Raw genomic sequence first — 11641 nt, 5'->3', positions numbered from 1 at the left:
CCAGGGGGTGATCCACCCCCTCCCCCCAAGGCCCTGTACTTGCTCCACCAATTCCTGCGCCTGCTCCATCCCCGAAGTCCCACCCTCACTCCACCTCTTCCCACTCCCGCTCCACCCACTCCCCGAGGCCCCTGCCTGCTCACTGCCCTCTGCCCTCCCTCAAACTCCCTCCCAAGCCACCGATCAGCTGTTTGGCAGTGTTGCGGAAGGGCTGTTTGGCAGTGTCCCCGATTAGCTGACCAGGAGTGCTGCCAAACAGTTGTGGGGGGTAGGTTCTGAACATCCACTATTTTTTTCCATGGGTGCTCCAGCCTCAGAGCACTCATGGAATCAGCGCCTATGACAACAAGTTCTTGAAATGTATTGGAGACCATTTTTTATGTCAGAAGGTGGAGAAAGCGACTAGGGGAGAGGCTTTTCTAGATTTGATTTTGACAAATAGGGAGTAACTTGTTGAGAATTTGAAAGTGCAAGGCAGCTTTAGGTGAAAGTGATCATGAAATATTAGAATTCATAATTCTAAGGAATAGTAGAAGGGAAAACAGCACAATAAAGATAATGGATCTCAAGAAGGCAGACTTTAGCAAACTCAGAGAGTTGGTAGGTAAGATCCCATGGGAAGCAAGTCTAAAGGGAAAAACAGTTCAAGAGAATTGTCGGTTTTTCAAAGAGACATTATTAAGGGCACAAGAGCAAACTATCCCACTGCGTAGGAAAGATGGGAAGTATGGCCTGGCTTAACCAGGAGATCTTCAATTATCTGAAACTCAAAAAAGAGTCCTACAAAAAGTGCAAACTAGGTCAAATTATAAAGGATGAATATAAACAAATAACACGGCATGTAGGGACAAAATTAGAAAAGCCAAGACACAAAACCAGATTAAACTAGCCAGAGACATAAAGGGTAACAAGAAAACATTCTACAACTACATTAGAAGCAAGAGGAAAATCAGGGACAGGGTAGGCCCATTACTCAATGAGGCGGGGAAACAAATGTGGAAATGTCAGAAGTACTACATGATTTTTTTGTTTAGTTTTTCACCAAAAAGTTTAGTAGCAATTGGACGTCTAACATAGTGAATGTCAGTGGAAATGAGGTAGAATCAGAGGCTAAAATAGGGAAAAAACTAGTTAAAATTACTTAGTCAAGTTAGATGTCTTTGTCACCAGGGCCTGATGAAATACATCCTAAAATACTCAAGGAGCAGACTGAGGAGATATCTGATCCATTAGCGATTATTTTCAAAAAGTCATAGAAGACAGGAGAGATTCAGAGGACTGGAAAAGGGGAAATATAGTGCCAATCTCTAAAAAGGGAAATAAGGACAACCCAGGGAATTACAGACCAGTCATCTTAACTTCAGTACCTGAAAAGATAATGGAGCAAATAATTAACCAATCAATTTGCAAACATCTAGAAGATAACAAGGTGATAAGTAACAGTCACCATGGATTTGTCAAGAACAAATCACATCAAACCAACTTAATAGCTTTCTTTGATACGATAACAAGCCTTGTGGATGGGGGGAAGCAGTAGAAGTGGTATATCTTGACTTTAGTAAGGCTTCTGATACTGTCTCACATGATCTTCTCATAAACAAACTAGGGAAATGCAACCTAGATGGAGCTACTATAAGATGGGTGCATAACTGGAAAACCGTTCCCAGAGATGTTCCCAGAGAGTAGTTATCAGTGGTTCACAGTCATGCTGGAAGGGCATAATGAGTGGGGTCCCACAGGGGTCAGTTCTGGATCTGGTTCTGTTCAATATCTGCATCAATGATTTAGATAATGGCATAAAGAGTACACTTATAAAGTTTGCAGATGATACCAAGCTAGGAGGGGTTACAAGTGGTTTGGAGTATAGGATTAAAATTCAAAACGATCTGGACAAACTGGAGAAATGGTCAGAAGTAAATAGGATGAAATTCAATAAGGACAAATGAAAAGTACTCCACTTAGGAAGGAACAATTAGCTGCACACATACACACATAGGAAGGAGTACTGTGGAAAGGGATTCTGGGGGTCACAGTGGATCAGAAGCTAAATATGAGTCAACAGTGTAACACTGTTGCAAAAAAACTGAACATCATTCTGGGATGTATTAGCAAGAGTGTAGTAAGCAAGACATGAGAAGTAATTCTTCCGCTCTACTCTGCGCTGATTAGGCTTCAACTGGAATATTGTATCCAGTTCTGGGCACCACATTTCAGGAAAGATGTGCAAAACTGGAGAAAGAGCAACAAAGAGAAGAGCAACAAAAATGAGTTAAGGTCTAGAAAACATGACCTATGAGGGAAAATTGAAAAAAATGGGTTTCTTTAGTCTGGAGAAGAGAAGATTAAGGGGGGACATAACAGTTTTCAAATACATAAAAGGTTGTTACAAGGAGGAGGGAGAAAAATTGTTCTTAATAGGACAAGAAGCAATGGGCTTAAATTGCAGCAAGGGTGGTTTAAGTTGGACATTAGGAAAATCTTCCTAACTGTTAAGGTAGTTAATCACTGGAATAAATTGACTAGGGAGGTTTTGGAATCTCCATCACTGGAGATTTTTAAGAGTTGGTTAGACAAACACCTGCCAGGGATGGTCTAATACTTAGTCCTGCCACATGTGCAAGGGACTGGACTAGATGACATCTCAAGTCCCTTCCAGTCCTAAGATTCTATGAAGATATTACCTCACCCCCCTTGTCCATCTTCAGCATCTTATATTTATAGATCTGACAAAAAGAGGATGAAATTGAAGCCAGATATTAGAAGTGAACCATGATTAATAATTTCTCTTTTTTGCATTAATTTATAAAAGCGAAGGACTAAATAGCAGTGGACTGGATTGGTACTGAGCAAGCTTTCAGCACAATCCTGATGTGCATCACCTCTGATTATTCCACTCCTAGACCCCAGCTTAGCCAATGCACCTGAGGCCAGACCTGCAGCACTCCCTGCTATGCCAGTCTTGGAACCCTCATTCAGTTCTGTGGATGCCCCTCAACCCTGACCTGCAGCCCTTCAGCTAGCCCAGTCCAGGGCAACCCATGCAGTGATTTAGCAATGCATCTCCGACACATTTTCACTTACAGCTTGAGTGAGGATTCAAGCTTCCGAGGAGCCCAAACCGAAACTCGGCTCTGAACTCAGATCACAGGAACTGGCTCTAAAGCCAGCCCCAGCCTGGAGTGCAGAGGTTCTTGGGCTGGGCTCGTTACAGAGATGAGTTTGCCAGGCCAACTTGGACCCAGAGTTTGAGTTTGGTCCCCTGCCAAATTGGAGCCTGGCCTCCAGCGGAGATAGGGCTGGTGCCCTGGCCCTCAGGGCTTGTTATTCCACAGGAGCAGGGGTGAGTCACTGCTTAGCATAGCTGGCAGGGATGTGGGGGGTTTGAGATGCACCAGGGGCAGCCCAAGTGTCCTTGCCTAGGGCAGGGGAACCAGCCTGGGGCCACTGAATTCCTGGCAGGGAGGGGGCCCAAGAGGCTGGTGTATGCCAGGGTCCATTATCTGGCATCACAGCTTCTCTCTGCCCTCCTGGGCTAGGGGCTGAGCCAGGCAGCAACTGCCGGCCGGGCTGCAAGGGAGCCCTGCTGCCACTGGTGGTGGCGCTCGGCAACTGGCAGCCCCACAGCCCAGGGGGCAGAGGCTCCTGGCAGAGAGATCTGTGGGTGACACATGTGGGCCCCATGGGCAGGGGACATGGGTCTGTGCTGGGCAGGCTGAGCACTCGGGAGCCAGGCATGCTCCTGCTCCAACCCGAGTCCTGTGCATTTTGGGCAAGGCTCTGCAGCAGGGCCAGAGAGGGGTGGAAATGTGGGTGGGCCCCAAAGTATGGTGAAAGGGCAATGACCTATCTGTAGATGTGGGGGAGACCGAACAAGTCCTGCATGAGGTGGTGCATCTTGGTGGGAAGTGGGGAGGGGAGGGGAATGGGGTGGACATGGGGAAGGGACATGTTCTGGGTGGCATTACTGTTTCTGGAAATGGCTGGGAAGTGTCTGTCCCGGAGTAAATCCCTGCTGTGTCCCTGGGGCAAGTCTGGGGACGTGCAGACTGACACCCTGGCCAGGCTGCACCCTGCACGTTGTGGTTAAGCGGATGTTGCCCTTTTCTCCCACCCCCAAACTCATGGACAGGACTCACTCAGGAGCTAGTCGTAGGATCCGTTCAGTCCCAGAAGTCGGACAGACGCTCCTTCCTGTCTTTGCTCCACATCTTCCCCTCCAGCCATACTGCAGAGCAGGGCAGGGACATCTGCCACGGCGGGAGTCTGGCACTAGGACGGGACCAGAGCCCTGGGGTATGTCTACACTGTAGCTGGAAGTGTGATTCTGCTTCCCTATGGGAATAAACAGACACGCTAGCTCTGCTCCAGCTAGTGCTATAAAAACAGCCGTGCAGTATAGCCTGGAGTAGCCCAGATGGCAGCTTGGGCAACCTCCTCCTGAGTACAAACCCACTCAGACCCCCTGGTAGGTACTCAGGTGGCTAGCCCGAACTGCTGCCCATGCTACTCTCAGGCAGGCTAGCTCAGGGATGTGTCTGTCTCCCTAAGCTTGGGAAGCACACTCCCAGGTGCAGTGTAGACATGCCCTTGGGTATGTTTGCATTTGAGCTGCAAGGGTGTGATCCCCAGCTTGTGTAGACATACCCATGCTAGTTCTGCTTAAGCTGGTGCCTAAAATCAGAATTGTAGCCACGGCAGCATATACCTAGTGTACCGCCCTGAGTATGTACCTAGTGTCCTTGCTGGGCATGCATTCAGTGTGGCTAGCCACAGGCACTGCCAGGGCCACATTCTATTTTTAGTGAGCTAGCAGGAGTATCTCTCTGACATACCCTCTGGCTAGGATATAGGTGGCTATGCCCCTGCTCTGCATCTCTCTCTGTTTCAGTTCCCCCTTCTGTAAAATGGAATGTGTGATGTGACAGTGATTGTTTGCAGAGTATTTTCAGGTGTCAAAGTGCCAGTAATAATCACAGCCTCCTTCCTGCAGCTACGCTATTCACGCTACAAAAGAATGAGGTGACCAAAGATTTGACCCCCACACACCTGACACTCCTCTTCCCCTCTCAGGCACCCCTCAACATACACATAGTAGCAGTCTGACACACACACATACAGAGCCCATGAGCCCCTACACCTTTCCCCTCCAAATTTGAGTGAGTGGTGTTGCAATCTAGTGCACAGTGTTGCCACACTACTCTGGTTTGGCCCAGCCAAAAAGTGGTCCCACTATGCTCCCTTCCTCACCCCTCAGTGCTGCAGCCTGTTGTAATCCCATGACACAATCAGAACTCTATTCGGGCCCCTCTACCCAGAAAAAATAAACTTTGGCCTGATTCTACAATTGGATTCCTCCTAGCTTTAACTGAAGTGGGGCTCCTTGCATGCACAATGCTATGCAGATCAAATTGCAGGATTGGTGCCAGTGTTTTAACTGTATTATATATATAATCATAGAATATTAGGGTTGGAAGAGACCTCAGGAGGTCATTTAGTCCAATCCCCTGCTCAAAGCAGGACCAACACCAACTAAATCATCCCAGCCAGGGTTTTGTCAAGCCAGGTCTTAAAAACCTCTAAAGATGGAGATTCCACCACCTCCCTAGGTAACCCATTCCAGTGCTTCACCACCCTCCTCATGCTTCCAACAGCAACATCCCAGGCAATGTCTCTCTAGAGCTCTTTCCACTGCATAAATGGCAGTTCCCTGAGCTCTAGTCTATTCAGTGAGTTAAAAGGATACTGTCAACATAAACCCCACACTTCTTGCTGTAAGTTTTTACCTACCATTGTTATAGTCCCTGTAAAATATTGTTTGTGCCTAGTACTGCGACAGAAAAAGATTACAGAAAAATAATCCCCCCCCCCCCTTCAGTTTGGATCTTTCACATAGCAACGGGGAGGGAAAAACATTTTTAAATACTCCAGGAAAATGTGCTTTTAAAACTACAAAAATTGTCAGGGAGACTCAGGGATAGGTACCTGAATCAACTTTACCTTTTTTGTTTTGTTTTGAAACTGACTAGAGCTCAAGTTGATGATGTCCCTTTAACAATATCCTTGTGTGATTTCAGCATGAATTTTCAGGATACAGAAGAAAGCACTGTATATGAAATCCTCAACAATCACACTCCATGCCTGCCACTCCTGTGCATTTCTCATGAAAATCAGTGACTAAGCCAAACCAAAAACCTACATGATGTTTTGATTGGCTAAGACTCGACAACTGGATTTGCTGACTGGCTGAAAACTAGGGCTGTGAAAATATTGAAACTCAGAGACTGGGGTTTTCAGCAGCTTTTCAAAGGTCTTGTCTTCCTGTTGATTTTCAGTGAGTTACCAAACAAACTTTGCCATTGGTTGACCAAGTCTTACCTACATTCTCATTGGTGGATATTTCAAAACCTCAGAAGGCCTTAATATGGGCTAGAAGCAAGGAGATGTTTATTGCTAACTGCTACTGACAGATCCCAAAGGCTGCTTTGCAGTATAACACTGTACATACAGTAAACTATTAAAGTCTAAAGCAGACTATATTATTAGCTCAGAGAGCAATACAATTACTGGTATTGCCAACATCACGGAGTAAAAAATATTTCAAAGTGCCATTCACAAGTAGCAAACCAATAGCAACACTCCCAATGACTTCTTAGGTGTAGGATTGGGCCCAGTTTTAAAATGTTTATCACCACTGATCCAGTATACTGTGCTACTATTTAGTGTGTCCTCCTTACCTAGACTGTTGAAAGAACAAAACATTATGCAACGAGCCACGGGTATTTCTGGTGTAACTTCACTGCAGTCAGTGGGCTTACACAAGGGACAAATTTGGTCCTGTATGTTTAATATTTGTGGACTTCAACACAGTCCTCCAGTTTTTGAGTCATCTCTCCTAAAAGGGTAAAGGGCACAGTTACACTGGGGGTACAGTACGATTTTGGTTCTTTAATATTCTGGATGGGGTAGTACTTAGTCCAATTTCATCACCAGCAGGATTATTTGTCGCCAATGGGAATAAAATGAGGCCCATGATAATGCTAAGTCCATCAATTCATTTTTTCTCAGTATATCACAGCACCTGCGCCCCACCACCCAGGATTATTGATCACATGCCACAATCTAAGAAATTTTATCACTTAGATGGGAGATTTCCAAGGATAGCCCAGGAGCACTTTGAAGTAATATGGGTAACACACCTGGTGGTGCTCTTCCATCTCTGCAAGAAACTGATGCCCCAGCCTGGTGTGAGGGACCACTGTATTGCTAGATTGGTCATCATCTATGCAAATATGATATGAAAGAGAAGCCAGGCCACTTATTCTCTAAACTCTCTCTCTCTCTCAGGGGCTTTGGGAGGATCAATGAGCTAATGCTTGTACTGACTTTTGAAGCTTAAAAATGTCAAGTCTTGTGATGGTCACTAAGCTCTCATGTCATTTTGCACCAAAATATGGGTGTTAACTATAGAGAAGCTACATGAATATAGGAACTGCCATGCCCAATCACACCCATGGCCCATTTAATCCAGTAACCTGTCTCTGACAGTGGGCAGAATCAATCTTCAGAGCAAGTTGCAAGAAATCCCACCATAGGCAGATGAGGGGTTTCTGACCACCACAAGGTCTCATCCTAATCCCTAATAGTCTGAGTGAAATCCTGAAAGAGGAGGTTTTATCTGCCTGCTGCTACTTTGTTAGCATTAACTGTTATAACGCTGGATATCCAAGGGTCTAATCCTGGCTGTCACTCACTTCCTGCGTGATCTTGGGCAAGTCGCTGCATCTCTTCAAAACAGATTCTGTAAAATAAGGGATCCTACCTACTGCAGAAAAGCATTGTGAGAATTCGTTTATGCAGCTGTAAAATGTTACTGATCTAGAAGTGCTAAGGAGTAGTTGTATTATTATACATCCTAATCATACTCCATCTCAGGTAATTACTATGGGCTGATCAAAATTCCCCCTGCAGTTTCATCGGGATACAGGATTCTTCTTCACTTCCTGTCCAATACCTTTGTAGCACTCTTGTGTGACTGTTAAACAAGTGCCTTATTCTACCCTAGGGTTGCCTTTATTTCAATAGCATGTGGACCTATTGGATCTTCTGTGGTGTAGTCAAGTATAGTTACTACAGAGCAGTTTGAGAGCCTTGGCTAAAAGGTGTCAGAGAAGGGCAGAGTATTAGCATCATCGCTACATTGTCATCAGCGTTGGGGTTTTTGGACAAGACACTTCTTATGCGTTGCATTGTTTTTACAAAATCCAGCTCCTATTTTGAATGAAACAAAACTTTAAAAACAATGAACTGACATAATTCCAGGACAGGTGGGAAATCCAGAGTGATCCAGGCTACGCACACACCTGGGGATGAGAGGGACAGAGTGCTCAATATTCAGCATTTAAAGTGTAGTGATGCCTTGCCACTGGGCATTTCTCTGGCCAAAGAAAGGCCAGTCAGGGGCTCAAAGGGGATTAGGATGTGACATCCACAACGAGATAGTGTCTTGTCCTGATTCTGATGTGTGGACTCTGAAGTCGTTTGCTAAACTCCGGCACTCTTCTGGCTGCATGCAGGATTTATAATTCTGGCCACAGGCCACTTGTAGTACACAGGCTTCTGAAAGGCTCCCTCGTGACAGCAGGGTACAGCTGCTGTCTCTAGTCCATGAATAAAATTGGAATTTTTGCTATGGTAACATGGAGGAGATTTATTCTTAGGGATTAATCCTGCTTCCATTCAAGTCCCTTGGGGGGAGACTTGGGTCCTAGGGTCACTCAGAAGTACAGCCAAAACCCCCTTATTAATCTAACATCACTCAGAGAGAGGACAGCACTGACGATGCATGTCTGCGCCTGGCCTTTCTGTAATGCTTTGTCACCAGCCATCTGATTTTCAAAGCACTTTTAACAAGCAACTAACCTCCCACTCAGTGCATATTATCAGCACATCTGCTGGGACTCTTTTCTTTGCTCCTTGACTTTATTTCATAAATTTTAATCCAAAACAGATGATTTTAAGGTGACTCCCATAGTACAAGAAAGAAAGAGGGGGAAGCAGGGCAGTGTCTGGTCAGGGATAGTAAGGCTGAGAAATCTGCAACTATGCAAACATGCTCTAGCAAGGAAAACTTATCTGATGCACTATTTGGCAAGTGACGTATAATGTTTTTTATTTAAAAAAAACAGCCTCTCCCTTCCTGTGCAAGTGCAGTATGTAAATTACTCACAGACACAGTGAGTAAACCCCATTCTCTGATGCCCTGCATTTTGTGTATTAATTTACATATGTGCAAGAGGTTCCAATGCCAGAAGGGTGTCATTTTAAGTCAATGCTGCACAGGTGTAAATGACTACACAAAGTGCAGAGCAATAGTGAATTGGGCCGACAGGGCCAAACTGATCCTTGATGCAAGATCTCTGAAAACAACACGGTCACACTAAGAATGAATTAGGTCCATATCGGCAGGATTTAATCTTTTTAATTTGCATCAGAGGCAGCATTAATACTAATATTAAAGTGTGACTTAGTGATTTAAATTAGAGATGGGCCAAAGGCCAGGATCCGAACAATGGAGTCCGAGCTGAGTAGCACCTTGAAGCTATAGTACGTAACATCTGATTCTGAACACGTCAGACTTTGGGATAGTTCAAATTTGGATTCAGAATTTGAATCTCCAAATTCAGTAGGGTAGATCTGGGGTTTGGATTGTGCCCATTCAAGAGAGAGAACTTTGGCTCTGGATCCAAAGATTAAAGATGGGGTTTTGTTTGGGCCCATCCATCTCTAATATACATAGAAATGTTAATTTGCTTTTGTAGCAGTGAAGGTCCTATGTTGGAAGGATGAATTGTTCCTCGGAAGCCAGGTGGATAGTGACTGGAGCTGGAGTCACTGAATCCACAGTTAAGAGCGGATTTATTTCAGTTGAAACGGAAGCAAAAAACAGAGATTTGGGCTGAGGGCCAGAAAGGTGAAATGAGAATCTTGAGCAGATTAACTTTCAGAGGAAAATAAACTGCATGCATATAATATCACCATAAATCATCCGCAACTCCCAAGAACATCAGCCAGGCTGACAGGCCTTAAATTAGACCCAACAGCAACTTTGTTTTGGATCCCATACATCACATTTCTGCACCCCATGATCCTCCTGCTCTGTTCTCGCTTTCCCAAAGCAGGAAGGATGATCCCATTTACAAAATTACTGCTCTCGGATGGCTCTGGAGAACAGGGGCATGGTAAGCAAAACTCATCTGAATTGTTTAGGGAACCTTGTGTATTTCCTTATCTGGCCTGCTCCCCAGAGCACAAGAGGGGAGCCTGAGACTGCATATGAGACCAACCCAAATTATGTCACGTTTTTGTTGCTGGTATTGTCCAGAAATGTCACGAGACACAGTGACAAAGGTGTGGTCTGTCCAGGCTGCATGTCTGAGGCACATTGGCTGGGCTGGGTGAGGGAAGCTGGCCAATCCTATACTTGTTCTGGTGTTCAATGTATTCAGTATCCAAGGCTATCAATCTTACAAGTTTCAACAGCACTAATATCAAAGTAAAGTAAAAATATTGAGGTAGCATGTTTGGTAAGAAAAAACATTGTTTAGGGATCAAAAGCATGGAGGTGGCGGAGAATTAAAAATGGCTCACCCTCCTATTCTGTACTAGAAAGGGCCTCACCTGGAATCCTGGATCTGATCTAATCTCCCCCAAACTTTGGGAGAGTTGCCTCCAGATCTAAACGTTGCAGTTTAGGACTATCTTTAGCTAACACCCTTCTCATATTTTGCAGTCTCAGCTCAGATAAATTAGGATTTATTATTTGTATTATGGTAGCACGTAGGGGCCCCACTCTGTTAGTGCTGTACCAACAGAACAAAAAGATGATTGTTGCTCCATAGAAATTGCAGTCTAAGGCCCCAATCCTGCAATCACAGTAAAAAATGCTAGTCTCTTGCCATTACCTATTTTAGGTGCTTATTATATAAGGTGCCAGTCACCCCAGTGCACTGTTAAAGCAGTAAAAAATTTACTGTTAGAACTTCTCTTTGCCTGGGTTAAGACAGCTGTGGTTACTATGTCTTTGACTGTCTTGGATCTTTCAAACTTCAGCTTTATTTCACCATTGGTTAAGTTATTGGCTTCTTTTTTAAGCACTAGCACTAGGCGATTTTGCTCCCTTTAAAGAACATCATATTTTGATTCAATTTAAACTTTCCTTTGGTATTCTCTTTCTCCTGGATAAACAAAATGTCACATGCCAAAAAAACAAGGCAATTCTCAACAGGTACAGCTCATAAATTCAGAATGGAAACACAATGAAACAATCACCAGACCCCCATGTAAAGAGCATCATAATCATATCCACACCCGACAACTAAAACCCCTACTCAGAGCCAACGTTCCCTCTAATTTTTGACAGGCCGTGTGCACAAAAAATTTCTTCTGGGCAAATTGTGCTTCTGTGCAAATTTTTGTGCACGCTGTGTTTCGCTGTGCGTGCGGGGTTTAGGATCTGTGTGCGTGCACACAGCTTAGAGGGAACAGTGCTCAGAGCCCTCAAAAAACACCTTCAACACTACTTTCCATTCCTTGCCCTCCCTGATAGCCACAGAACAAACACCCGATTTCCTGCACCAGCCCC

The sequence above is a fragment of the Caretta caretta genome, chromosome 7 (genome assembly GCF_965140235.1).
Source record: "Caretta caretta isolate rCarCar2 chromosome 7, rCarCar1.hap1, whole genome shotgun sequence".
NCBI lineage: Eukaryota > Metazoa > Chordata > Testudines > Cheloniidae > Caretta > Caretta caretta.
This window is presented reverse-complemented; position numbering follows the sequence as displayed.